Genomic DNA, 12,362 nt, shown 5'->3' with positions numbered 1-12,362 from the left:
CATCAACAGGCTTTTTAGTTCCTCTTCACTTTGGGCTTCCCTGGTGGCTCAGAGGTTAAAGCGTCTGCCTGCAATGCAGGAGACCTGGATTTGATCCCTGGGTTGGGAAGATCCCCAGGAGAAGGAAATGGCAACCCACTCCAGTATTCTTGCCTGGAGAATTCCATGGACACAGGAGCCTGGTGGGCTACAGTCCAAGGGGTCGCAAAGAGTCCGGCGCGACTAAGCGACTTCACTTTAACTTTCACTTTCTGCAATAAGGGTGGTGTCATCTGCATATCTGAGGTTATTGATATTTCTCCTGGCAATCTTGATTCCAGCTTGTGGTTCATCATTACCCCGCCCATAAAACTACCCTAAGGCAAATGGTCACCTTTTTTATCTGAAGTTTTTTTTTAATACCCGAAAGAGTACTGGGTGAAAGAAACTGGGGCTTGGCAAAAAATGTCTGACCATCTCTGACCCCTTGCTCCTTAGCTTCCTGCATAATATTTTTTATAAAAGAAATCAGTCTTTCAACTGCAATTATTCTCTGCATTCTGTGTTAAATATGGAAGCAACATCTTGTGTTTTCACTCACTAAACATTATTTTTGCTGCAATAAGAGTAATCTGGAAAATATTTTCTGGGGTGAAAAACAAAAATAATGGTGCTATCCACCATTTAAAAAGTTGCTGCTCACCCCCAGAAGTGGTGTGATTTTCTTCAGGATTAATTTTTTAATAAAGTATCTTGATTTATTTAACGTTAAACAGTTTCTGACTTCTACAAAGGTAATTGGTCTTGAGTAGAAGATCATGGCATCTGGTCTCATCACTTCATGGGAAATAGATGAGGAAACAGTGGAAACAATGTCAGACTTTATTTTTTGGGGGCTCCAAAATCACTGCAGATGGTGACTGCAGCCATGAAATTAAAAGACGCTTACTCCTTGGAAGAAAAGCTATGACCAACCTAGATAGCATATTCAAAAGCAGAGACATTACTTTGCCAACAAAGGTCCATCTAGTCAAGGCTATGGTTTTCCTGTGGTCATGTATGGATGTGAGAGTTGGACTGTGAAGAAAGCTGAGTGCTGAAGAATTGATGCTTTTAAACTGTGGTGTTGGAGAAGACTCTTGAGAGTCCCTTGGACTGCAAGGAGATCCAACCAGTCCATTCTGAAGGAGATCAGCCCTGGGATTTCTTTGGAAGGAATGATGTTGAAGCTGAAACTCCAGTACTTTGGCCACCTCATGCGAAGAGTTGACTCATTGTTAAAGACCCTGATGCTGGGAGGGATTGGGGGCAGGAGGAGAAGGGGACAACCAAGGATGAGATGGCTGGATGGCATCACTGACTCGATGGCATGAGTCTGAATGAACTCTGGGAGTTGGTGATGGACAGGGAGGCCTGGCGTGCTGTGATTCATGGGGTCGCAAAGAGTCAGACACGACTGAGCGACTGAACTGAACTGACTGAACTGAGTGCCTAGTGACTTAATCTGCTGTATTTTAAACCACTTGTCTTCTGCAGTGAGTTTTTTCTGTGAAAATTGTTGAATAAGTTTCCCTACTAGATTTTCTGACCAGCTTCTCCAATTAAAAAAAGTCATATTTCATGAGAATTACTCTCCCTTCTATGTGATCCAGCAGTAGTCTGTGTACACCCCAATAATTCCTTCATCACTGACATAAAAAAGATATGTGTTATTCATGTTTTGTTTTCCAGAAATGCCTAGCATAGAAAAGACTCAATATTTGTAGAACTGGGTTTACAGTAACATTTTTTTCTCAAGTGTTCCTGTTCCTATAGTAATGTTTCAACAAAATGACTTGGCAATTTTCCTTTTCCTAAGAAATCCTTTTCCTAAGATAGCCGAGTAGCAAATCTATAGTAAAGGAAAAAAGATGCAGAGAAATAAGATTAAAATAAAGTCTATCAAAGTCATCTCTTTGGGAGACTTTCAGCATAACTGGAATGTTTCCTTCATTACCTCCCTGATTTTATCTAACTGGCAATTAAAAAAAAAAAAACCCACCTCAACCTGTGTCACTTGTTAAAGCTACCCCATCTCACCTCTCCTAAGCCAATATATTTAGCTTCAGCGCAAGTAGTTTCTTGCTGTTTGGTTTTTTGGCCACACCTTGAAGCATACTGGATCTCGGTTGTGAAATGTCATTTCTGCATCCAAGGATCAAACCCATGTCCCCTGTAGTGAAAGCTTGGAGTCTTAATCACTGGACCAACAGCGGAGGTCCAAGAGCAGGTAGTTTTTACACTCTGAGATGCCACTTTCTCAAGCTCTCATTCACCTACAGCCAGACCTCCACCCTACCTTTCCACTGAACTGCTTTCAATGTTCATCATCAATCCAGCTACAAAATCCAGCAGCCTCTTTACAATTTTCAGCCTCTTTAATGAAAGCTGCCATTCATTCTCCCTTACTGGGCACCACACATAGTGCTTGGGGCTTTGGATTGATCAGCCAATTCAGCCTTCATACAACTCTCTGATGTCAGTTCATATCCTTTTTTTTTTTTTTAATGTGTTGAAACCAAAGCTCAAAATTACACAGCTGGAAATGGTAGGACCTTGATTCAGCCCCAGGCACCTTTTCTAAGTCTGTGGATCTAAGGGATTTTCTTTCTAAAGTTAAATGACACACTCAAAGGGAAATTCAAAAACCTATAGCATTTTTTTTTAAATCAGGAGAGCAAATTTCACATCATGGACAAGTAACTTCAGCTATATTTTTGTCTCTGTGTTACAAAGGTGTGAGCTAGAAGGTGTAAATGGATTCAGCATCAACTCTTACTATCAAGGACCAAGTCATCTGGTCTGTGTTACAGGTGACATCCACAGGGGAAGCAGTTGAGTCCATCAGCGAAATGTGCAGAGCTGGAATCAGATGAGTGTTGGAATTTCAGGCCCAACACTTAGTATGGGAAGCTCCAGAGAATAAAATAGGGCCTGGCATACCACAGGTCCTCCAGCCATATTTGTAGAGGAGAGAATGTGTGACTTTCAGCATGGTGCTGGGCCTTTCTAAACCTCAGTTTTCATGTGTGAGAAATAGGTCAATAATAGTAGTTAATTCATAAGATGATCATGAGGATTAGGTGAGATAACGCATGTAAGGCATTTAATCCAGTGCCTGGTGCACTCCTCACCTTTCAGCTCTAATGAGTGATCCAGGCAGCCCTCTCAAGTCAGAAGGGACAACAATCACAGGGGAGTTTAAACAGCTGAAACAAGGGAACCCAGCAAGATAGAAGCTTAGGTCCTTTTTCATGACCCCAAATCCTTTGCAGGTAAAATATAAAAGATGAACCTCCCAAAGTCAAACAGTCCATAGCATGTATAAAAGAGAGAAAGAACCAGATAAGGGCCATTTCTTCCCAAGAGCTGCCTCCCAGTGTTGGTTGTCCTCTACACCTACTCCACCCAACAAGCTGTCAGGAACTGGGGACTGGCCAAATAGTGAGCTCTTTACATCTCTGATATCCAGAGGGAAGCCACCTCATAATGGTAGCACTGTGATCCTATAGACATGGTACCTGTATAGTAGAGGGCTGGATACCACAGCTTTCTTTCCAGCATGTGAGGACATAGCAAGAAATCCCATTAGCAAGCCAGGAGGAGGGCTCTCACCAGAACCTGACCACTGCTGGGACCAATCTCTGGAACTGTGAGAAAATAAATATTTGTTGTTTAACCACTCAGGAAAAAAATTTAAAAAGGAAGCCTCAGAATACCAATTCTCCAAATACTGATTCCTAATGAACCATTGTGGTGGGGCGCACTTGTTACTGACTAAGGTTCTTGGCCTTCTTAATCAATAGAAATTGATAGAAATTCAGGCCATGCTTTGTTGGGGCCCCTGCTGCAGCAGGAGGGCGCAAGAATGAACATGTTCCCTTGCTCACTTGCTGAGTGGGGTGAGCTTGTTCCTTATGGGGTGAGAGTAGAGGCAGGTCTAGGAGTCCCACCAAAGGGGCGGCTTAGGTGGTTGGCCCACCCCTTCGGTGGTGTTGAGTGCAGGGGGCACGTGGAAGTACTGTGCTCTTGCTCCCAACATCCTGTTTTTTGCTCCAGGCTCTTCAGAAGTGGCAGTTGGTCTTTTTGTTCTTCTTGTATTTTGTTTTCCATAATTTGCCCCAACTGCCCACGCACGCAATTGCTTTTAGTCCCTTATAGTTTCTTTGTATTTTGTTGCTGGAAGAGATGTGTGTCCACGTGCAAGCACTGCAGCAGAGCCCCAGGTTAAAGGACCCAGGCTGGGAGAGACTCCATCCCCCAGAGCAGTCCCAGTCCTGGCAATGATTCCTCCCCTGGTACAATAACTAGAGTCAAGTCACACAGGACCAATCCAGTGAAGAACGCTTGACATTGGTCTGTGTGATAAATCAAAGAACCCTGAAGTAGGTCGTTTAGTTCGAAAGAAATGGCTTACTCTCAGATAAAGAGTTGTGGAAGGAAATGGGAAGCTTCTTCCTGATCTTTTGTAATTAGTTTTACCAGAGATAACTTCAGGAATTCTGACTATTATAACTGGAGCCTAGCCTGAAAATCACAGGATGCTGTGGAAAAGATGCACAGTGTTTATCTGAAGTCATTAGAAAGTTAAGCGGTATTTTCTTCAGGAAACATTGTTACAAGTAGTTTCTTTTGCTAAACGTTGCTTTTTAAATATCTATCCACCACTAATTTAAGACAACTATGCTAGATTAAGTTGTTTCAGAGTAGTTCATTTAGGGGTTCCATTTTCACTCCTCAATAGGTTTTATGTATTTCTCATGCTTCTTCACTCATCAGTTCATCTAGCTCTGAAGGGTTACTGAATGTCATCTTGATCAGCCAACCATCTTCATAACAAGACTTGTTGACAAGTCCTGGATTTTCTGCTAGAGCTTTATTAATTTCAGTTACTTCTGACGGAAGAGAATAGAGTTCACTAGCAGCTTTCACACTTTCCAAAGCACCAAACTGCTCTTGTTTGTTCAACTTTGTCCCAACTTCAAGCAGACTACAGTAGACAACATCTCCCAAAGCTTCCTGTGCAAAATGGCTGATTCCCACTGTTCCGACACCTTTTTCTGTTGTTACCCATTCGTGTTTTTCTGTGAATTTCTGCACCGACAGCAGAGTAGGGCCGGTGCACAGCGCCTGGACGGCATCCGCCCGCAGTCCGCAGGGCTGCGGCGAGCAGGGCACGAGATGGCACGCAGGCTGCCGACCACGGCCCGCACGCTCCGTACCGCCCGCAGCGCCATGATCGCACCGGAGGTTAGAGTTTCGATACATGAATTTGAGAGGAACGCAGACATTCAGTCCATAGCAAAATATGCTAATACAGACCTTCATTAAACAGGATCCACTTACTCCTTGGAAGAAAAGTTATGACCAACCTAGATAGCGTATTCAAAAGCAGAGACATTACTTTGCCAACAAAGGTCCATCTAGTCAAGGCTGTGGTTTTCCCAGTGGTCATGTATGGATGTGAGAGTTGGGCTGTGAAGAAAGCTGAGTGCCGAAGAATTGATGCTTTTGAACTGTGGTGTTGGAGAAGACTCTTGAGAGTCCCTTGGACTGCAAGGAGATCCAACCAGTCCATTCTGAAGGAGATCAACCCTGGGATTTCTTTGGAAGGACCGATGCTAAAGCTGAAACTCCAGTACTTTGGCCACCTCATGCGACGAGTTGACTCATTGGGAAAGACTCTGATGCTGGGAGGGATTGGGGGCAGGAGGAGAAGGGGACGACCGAGGATGAGATGGCTGGATGACATCACGGACTCGATGGACGTGAGTCTGAGTGAACTCAAGGAGTTGGTGATGGACAGGGAGGCCTGGCGTGCTGTGATTCATGGGGTCGCAAAGAGTCGGACACGACTGAGCAACTGAACTGAACTGAACACTACAAATGGGGACCCTCACCAGAAAAGGGGGTGAGGCAACTCCACTCAAACTGTAGCTTAACTGTGGGGGAGAGGTGGTTCCCCAAAGGAAAAGCAAGAGTTCATTTTACCCAACAGAAAGGATAAATGGATGCTGTGTAGCCAGCTCCCAAGATGGCCCCTGGGCCTCACGTCTTGATGTTCACACACACTCTCCTACATATACCAGGTTTGGTCTATATGACCAATAGAATATGGCCAAAGTGAAAATGCTGGAAATTCAGTTCTAAAATATTATGGGGTTTCTTATATTTCTTTAATTTTATACCTGTATGAGATGATGAATATTCACTAAACTATGATAATCATTTTATGATGCATGTAAGTCAAATTGTTATGGTGCACACCTTAAATTTATTCAGTGCTATATGTGAATTATACCTCAATAAAACTGGAAGGAAAAAGGCAAAAAATCATTAATTAGAAATAAAAACACAGGCTTCCCTGGTAGCTCAGTGGTAAAGAATCCACTTGCCAGTGCAAGAGACACAGGTTCAATCCCTGGTCATGGAAGATCCCACATGCCACAGAACAACTAAACCCGTGAGCCACGACTGTTGAGCCTGTGCTCTAAAGCCAGGGAACCACAACTACTGTGTCCACACCCCCAACTACTGAAGCCCACCCACCCTAGAGCCCATGCTCCAAAACAAGAGACACCACCACAGTGAGAAGCCTGAACACCATAACCAGAGAAAGCCCCCTCAGCAAAGAAGACTCAGCGCAGTGAGAAAAACTGAATTTAAAAAATATTTTAAAAAAATAAATAAAAGCACAACAAAGATTTACTAGGTAACACAGGGAGCAATATTCAATATCTTGTAGTAACCTATACGTAATAGAAAATAATCTGAATATATATATATATATATATATATATAACTGAATCACTTTGCTGTATACCTGAAACTAACACAGTATTGTAAATCAACTATATTTCAATTTAAAAAAAGAAACAGACTTAATTTTTAGATTTTATTTTATCTAATACATAATATAATATATATATATTTGGGGGGCTGTGGTGGTCTTCGCTGCTGCACTCAGGCTTTCTCTAATTGTGCTGAGCAGGGCCCACTCTACCTCATGGTGCAGCGGCTTCTCTGGTTTCAGAGCACAGCTCTAGAGTGTAGGCTCAGTAGCTGTGGCTCCACAGCGTTAGGATCTTCCTGGACCTAGGATTGAACCCTGTCGCCTGCATTGGCAGGTGGATTCTTCACCACTGGACCACCAGTGAAGTCCCTAATTATGTCTTTCTCTAATTATGTTGTTTAAAAGACTGTGACTTCCATCTAGAATGCTCTCTCTCTCTCTCTCTCTCTCTCTCTCTCTCTCTCTCTCTCTCTCTCACACACACACACACACACACACACACACACACACCACTTCCTTTGGGGGAAGGCAGTTGCCAAATTGTGACCCTCAGACAACCTATTGGGAGGGTGACTGAAGCCCCCAACCAACAGCCGTAAGGGAAGGGAGGCCTCCCAACAACCACATGGGTGAGCCTGGAAGCAGCTCCTTCAGCCCTAATCTAGCTATGAGATGACTGCAGCCCTAGCTGACAGCTTGACTGCAGCCTTGGAAATGACCCTCAGAACTACCCAGCCAAGCTTCTCCCAGATTCCTAATCCTCAGAAACTATGGGAGATAATATATATTTGTGTTCTCAAATACTAAGTTTTGGGTAGTTGGTCACATAGCAGTAGATAACACAGATGGTGAGGCAAAATCAGCAGTTGTGCATTAAGTCAATTATGGGATTGATGGGGCAATAGTAGAGGAAAGGGACAAATTATAACAACTTGGGGACTGATTTAATGTGGGGGGTAGGGGCGATAAGGATCAAATTTCACTTCCAGGCTATAGTGTGGGCACAGGAGAGGATACAGGATGAAGGGGTAAAGCCTATGTGCTTGCTCGGGTTAGTTGCCTTGGAACATCCTGGGAGGAGAGTCCATGAGCAGCAGGATCCATAGGTCTGAAGTATAGGAGACAGATACAGGAGAGAGCAGTTTCTAAGATCACATTAAAAGGAATCCTCGTGTATGTGACCAGGAAAATAAAAATAGCCACCCAGGTTTTTGATGAGGCAAAGACATGAAGGGAGTATTTTGTGAACAGATTTAAGAATGTGTTCATCTTGGAAGGATCTTTCCCATGACCAGTGGAGAAAAGGCATCAGCCCAGAAAATCCCAAGCACGAGCACCATGAGGACAAGGATTTGGGGAGACTAGCTGACCAGAGGCCGACAATCTGGGCTGGGGCCAAGGGCATAGGAATAGGACTATTGATTAATTGACTGTTCAGTGGCTGAGTCGTGTCCAGCTCATGGACTTCAGCACTCCAGGCTTCCCTGATCTCCCCAGGTTTGCTCAGATCCATGTGCATTGAGTCAGTGATGCTATCTAACCATCTCATGCTCTGCCACCCTCTTCTCCTTTTGCCTTCAATCTTTCCCGGCACCAGGGTCTTTTCCAATGAGTTGGCTCTTTGCAGCGGGTGGCCAAAGCATTGGGGTAGCACTACTTCACCTTCAAATTCGGGCGGGACCCTGGCCCACCTGGTGCATTTCCATGTGTCACCACGGCTCAGACACTCTGGACCCGTCCGTCAAAAACACATTCTTGTTTAATTGCATTTAACGTATAATTATTTGTAAATACCTGGTCCTTCTGGTTGTTATCGTAAGGCATGTTAAGTGTATTTTCAGCGTTTCACTGAATAAGTCATTTGCTCACCTTGACATGGCCTGGAGCCTGGGCTGTAGTCCCCACTGGCTCAAAGGCATCTCTCCTGTCTCTAAACTCCTGTGGCACTTCATCTTTGTAGGTGTCCTCTAGCAGCTGCCAAACAGGCTGCCTTAGAGTATCATTATTTGTGGGAAATTATAAGCTCTTTGTGGAGAAGGCAATGGCATCCCACTCCAGTACTCTTGCCTGGAAGATCCCAGAGACGGGGGAGCCTGGTGAGCTGCTGTCTATGGGGCTGCACAGAGTCGGACACGACTGAAGTGACTTAGCAGCAGCAGCAGCAGCAGCAGCATAAGCTCTTTGATATTAGAGACCCTGTTCTATAAACCTTTGCAGCCCACTCAGTGAGACGCACAATTCCCTGCGTGCAGTCAATTGAAAGAACCAGCTTGCATAAGACGTCACTTGCACTGGCTGACCAGTGCCCACTCCTTGTTCTTGGGGAGCAGCACGTCCTGACCTCAGAGTACATTCTCTCAGCAGCTGTACTGCTCAGCCTGGAGCTCCCCGCAGGTATCGCTAATGCACTCATCACCATCACCACAGAAATTTAGAGTTTTGAGCTGAAACACCCCACGCTGAGGCATCTTCACGGCAGCCTGCCAGAAAGAAGTCGGCTTCCCAGTCCATGGCTGACGTTCCCAGAGCTGCCCTGATGCCAGCACCTCTTGAAACTGATTTGAACCTCCTGAATTTCAGGAGATACCCCAACACCTTCCAGACAGTTCTTCTTTGTATTTCAGCTAGCTCAAGTTGGCTTCTGTAACTTGAGCACAAAGTAGCTTAACAAGCAACATTATTGAGTGCAAGCCCCAAATACAGGCTCATCCCTACAGATTCAGCAGTGTCTCATGAAATCCCAGGAAGAGAATGTGCCCACATAAGAAGAGTCTGGAAACAGGAAGTGGGAACTGTCAAGAACTCGGAAAGTCTCCCTTTCTCCTATCTGGTTTTTGTTTCATTTCTTCCCCTCTTGCAGCCTGGCTTTCCCAATCTCTTGATTCATACGGCAGAAGAAGTCCCCACCCACCATGTCACCCAGTTTTTATATCTCCTCCACCCACAAGCAGAACCCAGCATGGAGGTGAAATCTCTTTGTCCCAATTCCAAGTTTCCTGGAGAGGAAAATTTGATTAGCCCATTTTGGATGAGGTGAGCCCACCTCATAAAAGAGTCTGTAAGATAGGATGACACCCCAAATGTTGAACTAGCAAGCAGTTCAACTTCAAAATGGCCCAGTGTGCCCTGGATTTAACTCACAACCATCCACCACCCTTCTACCAGAGCAGGCCAAACCGGCTTATCTATCTTCCTGCACCAGGCTCTGTTTGGGCAAAGGTATGTGAAACCATCTCATCTGCCTGAGTCATGCCTGTTTTCCTCGCTATGTCTAACTAGAAAGATAACCTAATAATTACCTACTACACTGGGTAGCATTCAGGAATAACTAGGGGCCTACTATGTGCCAAATGTTGTGCCAGGGGTTTCATAGACTTATCTCCTTCGACCTTCACCTTAACCTTAAGATGCATATTGCTGGACCTATTGTGTAGGAGAGGAGCTATGTCCCAAGAGGTCTATTTCCCAAGTTTGACAACTTGGGAATCACAGTGCAGGATTCAAACCCCTAGTTGGTCTAACCTCTTTTCACGGCCAACATCACCTTCAGTATGGATCAGAGGGGTAGGTAGACTGCACTCAGGTGCCTCAGCAAGCAGAAGTTGACATTGAAATTGAGTTCAGATGGAAGGGCTCAGGCACTGGGAGACTTGCTTCCTTTCTGAGTCCAACACTGACTCCCCCAAGCCCTAACTCAGCACACTGCCCCTCTGATCCCACCTTCCTCGGGAAAACGGAGCCAGTAAGGAGCAGAGTTAACATGATTGAACAACAGGGTCAAAGACCTGTCCAGTGATTTCTCTTTAGGAGCATTGCCTGTCCCAGGAAGACTTCAAAGGCCAGGTGCAGGGCAACTGTCGATCATAATACCAGCTCACATTTATGGAGTGCTCACTGCTCCTGACACTGTGCTCAGAACACCCTGTGCATTCAGTCACTGAAACTTTGTAACAAAACAAGTTTCTGGCAGAGAAGACCAAGGCTCAGAGAAAGTAACCTCCAAAAGTCGCACAACAAGTAAATATTTGAACTCAAGTTGTTTATCTTGGAGAGCTCAAACATTTACTACTGTGACAAAGCAATAAATACTGGATATGTGCTGAAGAAAAATTTAAGGACATACCCAGAGAAGTTAAAGGAAAGAATTTGTCACAGAAAGGGGGAGGATGAGGCCGAGGAGCCATTTTCCCATGGAGGGGAAGCCAGCTGAACTGAGAGGCAGCTCTGGGTGCGAGGGTCCCCAGAATACTCCCGGGAGCAACTTCCACCTTCTCACCAGTGGGTCGAGGTTATCTTTACATCATTCTCATCTGCAGCAGCTATGGCAGCTGGCTTGTATGTGAACACCTGGGGCAGGTGAACCCCTAGGGGATGCACCCAGACTTCCCAAGGGATATCTGGGCACTAACTTCCATTTTAAGAGATTCATCTGCTGTTTGGCATACTTGTCGTGGTCAATGTGGGCTGCTCTAACAGAATACCACAGACTGAGTGGCTTGTAAACAAATATCTATTTCTCACTGTTCTGGAGGCTGGGAAGTCCAAGATCAAGATGCCAGGAGACTGGGTGTCTGCTGAGGGCCCACTTCCTGGTTCATGGACGGTCGTCTTCCCATCATGTCTTCACAATGGTGAATGGGCAAGGAAGCCCACTGGGGTCCCTTTTATGAGGGTGCTGATCCCATTACCTAATTATCTCTCCAAAACCCCAGTTCCAAATACCATCTGTTTGGGGGCTAGAATCTTGACATATGAATATGGGGGGGGGGGACACAAACATTAGTCTGTGACAATCCTCTGCTGTGATGTGAACTCTCTCCCAAGTAGATCTGATTGTGAACTCTCCTGTTGGTCCAAGCATCCCCTTTCCAAAGTCCCCTCGCCCCTTAGACAAATCTTCAGGATGAGTGAGAGGGTAACTTTTGTTCAGTGGGAGAGGAGTGCCTCCAAAGCACCAAACTATTAGTCACTCAGTCATGTTTACTCTTAGCAACTCCATGGACTGTAGCCTGCCAGGCTCCTCTGTCCATGGAATTCTCCAGGTAAGAATACTGGCGTGAATAGCCATTGCTTTCTCCAGGAGATCTTCCAGACCCAGGGATGGAACCCAGGTCTCCTGCATCACAGGCAGATTTTTTTTACTGTCTGAGCCAGGCACCAAACAAAGAGATCACTAGAAACACTATTGGTTAGGTATGGAAAACTCAGCAGTAGTCACAGGACTGGAGAAGATCAGTTTTCATTCCAATTCCAAAGACAGGCAGCGCCAAAGAATGTTCAAACTACCACACAACTGTACTCATTTCACATGCTAGCAAAGTAATGACCAAAATTTTCCAAGCTAGGCCTCAACAGTACACCAATCAAAAAATTTCAGATGTTCAAGCTGTATTTATAAAAGGCAGAGGAACCAGAAATCAAATTGCCAACATTCATTGAATCATCGAAGAAACAAGAGAATTTCAGAAAAACATCTACTTCTGCCATATTTATTGACTATGCCAAAGCCTTTGACTGTGTGGACCACAACAAACTGTGGAAAATTCTGAAC

At 44.9% G+C, this 12,362-nt stretch overlaps 1 pseudogene; it reads right to left on the bottom strand.

The window, feature by feature from the left end:
- Positions 1-4,748: 4,748 nt before the first annotated feature.
- LOC138444196 (glycine cleavage system H protein, mitochondrial pseudogene) lies at positions 4,749-5,255 on the bottom strand (annotated as a pseudogene).
- Positions 5,256-12,362: the final 7,107 nt, after the last annotated feature.

This window comes from Ovis canadensis, chromosome 7 (genome assembly GCF_042477335.2).
Source record: "Ovis canadensis isolate MfBH-ARS-UI-01 breed Bighorn chromosome 7, ARS-UI_OviCan_v2, whole genome shotgun sequence".
Classification (NCBI taxonomy): domain Eukaryota; kingdom Metazoa; phylum Chordata; class Mammalia; order Artiodactyla; family Bovidae; genus Ovis; species Ovis canadensis.
Note: the sequence above shows the minus strand (reverse complement) of the source record. Positions and strands in the feature narration are given on the sequence as shown.